At 42.6% G+C, this 6,493-nt stretch overlaps 1 protein-coding gene across 1 annotated transcript in view; it reads left to right on the top strand.

The window, feature by feature from the left end:
* Positions 1-5,026: 5,026 nt before the first annotated feature.
* Ipp (intracisternal A particle-promoted polypeptide) overlaps positions 5,027-6,493 on the top strand; it is a 43,067-nt gene continuing 41,600 nt past the window's right edge. The window contains exon 1 of the mRNA XM_031378286.1: positions 5,027-5,047. The gene's annotated coding sequence lies outside the window, so the exon portion shown is untranslated. The remainder of the gene's footprint in view (positions 5,048-6,493) is intronic.

The following is a 6,493-nucleotide window of genomic DNA, read 5'->3' on the forward strand; positions in this document are numbered from 1 at the left end:
AGAAATCCGCCTGCCTCTGCCTCCCAAGTGCTGGAATTAAAGGCGTGCACCACCACTGCCCAGCCTTAGAAAAGTCTTCTTAAAGCTCCAGTCTTGAGTCACCACATCACTGGTATCAATAACAAGATGCCACCACAGCTCATCTAGAACACACATGTAAATGCCTATCCTGAAGCAACTATATATAGAGTCCCTTAGGTTCCAACCAAGTTCTGAACAAAAATAAACAATTTCCTTCTTAACCCCCAGTTCCCTCCTCTGGTAGCTGTAACAGGATGATGAGGCTGAATTGAATTCAGAATCTGGATTATGGGTATATCAGTGGGCTGATGTGTGTTCCTTAAACATAAGTTAACACAAAGGAGGATGTTCCTGGAAGGAAACAAGAGTGACAGATGGGAGGGGTGTATCATGAACTCAGTCCTATGTATACCACAGGAATCAGCTTCTCTCTGGAAAGTGTATTCTTTCATCTGGACTCCCTAGAAATTGACCCTGAAACAAGAATTCAAGAGCAATAGTCTATTAAGAGGGTTAAAATTAGAAAGAAGGAAAGAAGGAAGGGAGGGAGGAAGCAAGCAAGGAAGCAAGGAATGAAGCAAGAAAGGAAAAAAAAGAAGGGCAGAAATGGACTGTCATGGGGTCAAGGATAGCTCCTTTGATAGTGTTTCTAATGTGTGTGAAACACTGGGTTTGATCTCTAGCATAGAAAAAAAACAGGCATGGTGGTACACATCTATAATCCCACTGCTCAGGAGATAGAAACAGGAAGACCAGAAGTCCAATGTCATCCTCAGCTACATAGTAGGTTCCAAGCAAGCCTGGGGTATGTGAGACCTTCACTCAAAAAAACATACAAAGAAAGGTAAAAGAAAGAATAGCCGGGCAGTAGTGGCCCACGCCTTTAATCCCAGCTCTTAGGAGGTAGAGGCAGATGGATTTCTGAGTTCCAGGTCAGCCTGGGCTACACAGAGAAACCCTGTCTTAAAAAAAAAAAAAAGAAAGAAAAGAAAAGAAAGAAAGAAAGAATAAGGAAGGAAGGAAAGGAAAAAGAAGGAAAGAAAAGAAACAAAAAAGAGAAAGAAGAAAAGAAAAATAAAGAATATTTGTGATTCATTGCATATTTGTGGGAAACGCTGGGACTCCAGTAAACCCTGGAGCTAGCCGGAGGAAGGAACTTGTCTTCCAGGAAGAGATTTCACCATGTTTGACAACGTGTGAGGTTGCCATTTGGGACAGACAAGAGTAAAGTTGTATTAATAAACCCAGAACCACTACTGACCAGGGCTCCTTGTAGAAGCGTACCTCTTGTCCTTTGTTTAAACCTAAAGTTAATGTCCAAACCCTGAAGATGGACTTGTGGGACTGGGCCTTCTTATTTGTTCATTTCCCAATGTGGCCACACTGAATAAACCTCCTTTCTCTGCTTTTCCCTGTTGTCTCTTTAGTTGGTGTATTGAGAATGGATGGTCAAGCTTAGCTTATTAGAGCTGCCAGAGCCCAGGCTTATATCCTAAAATGTATGGTAGAGGAAGATGGAAGACCATAGGAGTAGGTCCTGGTTAGAGGAAGTAGGTCACTGGGGGCCATGTCCTTGAGGGCTGTAGGGTAATTTGCCTGCATAACTTCTCCCCAATCTTAGCCCCTTCCTTTTATTTGGGGGGGGTTAAGTTTATTTATTTTATTTATATGAGTACACTGTAGCTGTCTTCAAACACACCAGAAGAGGGCATCAGATCCCATTACAGATGGTTATAAGCCACCATGTGGTTGCTGGGAATTGAACTCGGGACCTCTGGAAAAGCAGTCAGTGCTCTTAACTGCTGAGCCATCTCTCCAGCCCAGGCTCCTTCCTATGTATCTTTTGTTTTTGTTTTGGGGGTTTTGTTTTGTTTTGTTTTTTGCTTTTTGTTTTTGGGGGGTTTTTTTTTGTTTTTTTTTTGTTTTGTTTTGTTTTTTGAGACAGGGTTTCTCTGTATAGCCCTGGCTGTCCTGGAACTCACTCTGTAGACTAGGTTGGCCTCAAACTCAGAAATCTACCTGCCTCTGCCCCCAAGTGCTGGAATTAAAAGCATGCACCACCACTGCCTTTTACCTTTTTACCTGCCGTGTACCTTTTCTTGCAGTATCGTGAACTGCTGTACTGTACTCCGCCATGCCCCTCCTCTCATGACAGACTGTCACCTCTAAAATTGTGATCTAAAATAAATTCTTCTCCCATCATGTTTCTGTCAGAAATGTAGTTGCAGGGCACAATAGTAACTAATAACTGTACCCCCTGAGTATCTGATATAGCTGAGAAAGACTGGAGTCCTGGATGAATAGATGGAGACTAAATATCTCAGTGATTAGACTTTCATATTGGGGTAGTCTTACAATTCAATAAGGACAAGAATGTTCTCAGTGTACAGAGATTGGTGAAGACTTGAGGTGGCATATACCAAGGCAATAAGGCAATACAGTGCACAGAGACATTGAATAAAAAGGTCTTCTCCTTTTGTGGTCTCAGATCATTCAAGGGGTCAACAAAGACAGAGTTTGTATCCCTCAAATTAAAATTTGTTTTCCTGTATAAATTTTTTTCTGGTCTGTCTCAGACTTTGGAGAATAAAAATGAATCAGAGACAATAATCACTTTGCCTTCTCCCTGGGTGAGACCTTCTGACCAAAGGTGTGTGTATCTGTGGACACAGGAGTATATATCAGTTTATGTGACCTCATCAATGTACATGTCTGTATATATCTTTGATACCCGTGTGTGGCATGTGTGAGTAATGGGAATGTCTAAGGGCATGAGAATCAGTACATATGTGATGGCCTGATACCACCATTACTCCCATTTTCCTCCATAGTCTCTATCAATCGTCTTCAAAGCTTCCCCTCTGGTTTTAAATTGGGGAGAAGTTTACAAAGGCAAATTACCCAACAGGCCTTATGGTCAGCTAAATAGAGAGTAGGGAAGTGTCTAAGTAGATGATCGGGTTAAATTGGTGATGGATGGTGTAAGAAGAGGCCCAAGCCCTGGGCCGGAGTGCAAGAACACATTTATAAGCATAAGCAGAGAAAACAGTGATAGGTGAGGACAGGACAGAATGCGGCACCATAATAGCTGGAGCTAAAGGCCAAGGGCGGCAAAGCCCTATCTGTGATGTACAGGATCCAGATAATATTTTCCAACACCTTATCTCAAGAGACGCCAGTCAGCTAGGCAGCACTTCCTGGATGGAATCTGTCCAATGCCAGTTCAAGCTGAAGCAGTGCCAAATCACAAAATAAACCATTTGCATGAAGGAGGAAACTGAGCTTGGCTGGACGGGGACCCCCACAGCAACTAGAGCCCGTGCAGATGCACTCTCACCATGCAGGAAACCCATTAGCCTATTTGGCCATACAGGAAACAATCACACTCCCAAGAACAATGCTGTGTATTTATACAGGGACAAACAGCTTGCGGTCCTTTAACAACGTTATCGCATTTTCCTTTCTAATGTTTTTACATGTACTTATTTACGAGGGGTGTCACAGTGTGCATGTGGAGATCAGAGGACAGTTTCCAGGAGTAAGGTCTCTCTTCCTATTGTATGGGTCCCAGGGATTAAACTCAGGTCATCAGGCTTGGGGCTAGGTACTTTTACCCACTGAACCATCTTGGCAGACCTATTATCCCTTATGAACCTTATGTAGGTTCCTTGGGGACAATGCTCTATCTATAGACAGATAGAATGATACATAAAAGGTTAAGTGTTTCCTGTGTTTATGTAACTGGTTGGTGATGCAGCTGAAACTGAAACTTAAATAAGTGTCTCCAGAGCTGGAAAGATGGGTTGCTTTTGTTTCCTTCCCTGCATTGGTCTTTTCATTGCTCCTTCTGTGAAAACACATGGGGTCCTCTAGAAAAACAAGATTCTCTTTCAACTGAGTCCAAGAATTTAGTTGTCTTTAAGTAGGGTCCTCAATTCACACGCACACAATTTTCTTTTTCCCTGGAAGTTTGCCCAGGAACATCTGTATGAGCTGGGAAAGCAAAGAATTGTAAGCAGAATGTTTCAGATACATGAGGAATCTTGCTCTATGTATGCCATCAGTCCTGGTTCACTTCAGCTCAGACAGAGAAGGCAGAAGTGACTGCAGGACTCTTCATCAGAACTGAGTACTAATTCCCTCGTCCCAGCAAGAGACCTACATGTCCTCTGTTCCTAGTTATGAAAATGTCAACTTTCTTCCACAAGATTCTTAGATTACTCATAATATCTATCCTAATTTTCAGAAGAATAAGTGAATTAAACCATTCCGTTCCATTTCAGTCCCTCCTCCCAACCCCGCCCTTTTTTTTTCTCCTACAGTTCAGTGAACTCATGGCTTCACATACCAACTCTGGACAGAAATGACACGGCATACTAAAAAATAAGTATCTTGGCTTTTCAGAGTTAAAACTTTGGACTGCCAGTAAACATGATGGAAAAGAAGGAGCTTTCTGGGCCTAAGACTATCTTGGTGTATAGGAAGTAGAAAAGGGTTAAGGGGAAGCTAGGAGGATGGACCGAGTCCAGGCTTGATTGATGGGGTGTGGTTAGAGCAGAGCCTTCAGTTCTGGAGAGAGTCCAATTACAATGTGAACCTTGGCATCCTTTTAGATAGAGGATACAAAAGGCAGCAAGCCCAATAGATGCTTTGGTTGTGTTCGTGGGTAAACTAGGCTGTGGCCTCTGCACACCCTAGTCCCAGGGTTACCAGGGAGGAAGTAACAAGATTCTACTGTTCCCTAGAGTAGCATGGAAAAGTCTCAGAGTTTCACATGACCTTAGCAAGTTAAAAGAGCAATAGAAAGATCTAGATCTCTAGATATAGTATGAATGGCCCGAGAAAAGTGACCTAAAGATGCCAGGGTGGGGCTGTAAAAATAGCTCATTGGTTAAGAGTACTAACTTCTCTTGCAGAGAACCCAGGTTCAATTCCTGGCACCTCCATGGTGGTTTTCAACTGTCTGTAACTCCAGTCCTGGAGGATCCCGCAACCATGAAGGCATGAACCTGCACACGATATACAGGTATACATGCAGTCTAACAACCATATACATAAGATAATAAACAAGCATTTAATTTTACTGAGCCATGGTAAAGCATACTTTTAATGCCAGCACTCAGAGGGCAGAAGCAGGTGGATCTCTGAGTTTGAGGCTAGCCTGGTGTATGGAGTGAATTCTAGGACAGACAAGGATTACACGAACAAACTGTGTCTTGAAAATCCAAAAAGAAGAAGGAGGAGGAGGAGGAAGAGGAGGAAGAGGAGGAGGGGGAGGAGGAAGAGGAAGAGGAGGAAGAGGAGGAGGGGTAAGAGAAGGAGAGAAAGAAGAAGAAGAAAAAGAAGAAGGAGGAGGAGGAGGAGAAGGAGAAGAAGGAGGAGGAGGAGGAGGAGGAGGAGGAGGAGGAGAAGAAGAAGAAGAAGAAGAAGAAGAAGAAGAAGAAGAAGAAGAAGAAGAAGAAGAAGAAGAAGAAGAAGAAGAAGAAGAAGAATAGCAACAGCAGCCAAGGCTCAGGGCTTAGCATAAAATTCTGGGATATATATATATATATATATATATGGGGGGGATATATATAAGGAGAGGGAGGACAAGCCAAGAAGGAGGAGGAGGATGAAGAAGATGAGAAAGCAGCAGCTACCACCACCACCACTGCCAGGGTGAATAAAGTGACCCAGCAGAGCCCCACATATTTTCACAAATACAAAGCAACTTAGGCACAATGGAAGCACAACAAAACAGGTGTGGTGACATATGAAATCCTATGATCCTTTTTACACTTGTTCTAAATTATATGTATATGTATGGTGTGTGAGCATGTGTTATTCATATCAGCACAGTGCCTGAAGAAACTTGAAAATGGTGTTGGATCCTCAGGAGCTAGACTTACAGGTAATTGTATGCTGGGAACTTTAAGTGGAAACTTCTGGTTTAATTGGAAAGTCAGTTATGTCAAATAATGTTTTGCTGGGACACACAGGTCAAAGAATGTTTTGTTAAAGCAGACACATGAAAGAATGTTTTCCTGAAGCAGACACAGGTGAAAGGATGTTTTGTGATAACAGGCATGTGAAAGGAGGAATGGTTTGTAGAAGGACTGTAAATATGAACCCACAGACAGTGAGACCTCAAGTATTGATTTGCTTTGCTCCACTTCACTGCTGATGACACACATGTATTGGTTCACCTTACATTGGTTTGCTGAGCTTTGCTGGTGGTGACTTGATAGAAACTTGACAAAGAGATTCTTGGGTTCCTGCAACTTCTTGCCACTTCCAAGGTGTACTTGGGCTGTTGGTGAGCTTCCAAGTTTCATCTGGATTGAATTGCCCTTGCCGATTTCTGTGTGGTGTCTGCTGAGTGGACTGGACTGCGGCTGCCGATTCATGTTTGGTGTTTTCTGGACTGAGATCAATGAAGATTGGAATAGCACCAAAGAAACTATTTCTTTTTTTTTTTTTAAGATTTATTTAT

This window comes from Mastomys coucha, unplaced genomic scaffold (genome assembly GCF_008632895.1).
Source record: "Mastomys coucha isolate ucsf_1 unplaced genomic scaffold, UCSF_Mcou_1 pScaffold18, whole genome shotgun sequence".
In the NCBI taxonomy this organism is placed as follows: Eukaryota; Metazoa; Chordata; class Mammalia; order Rodentia; family Muridae; genus Mastomys; species Mastomys coucha.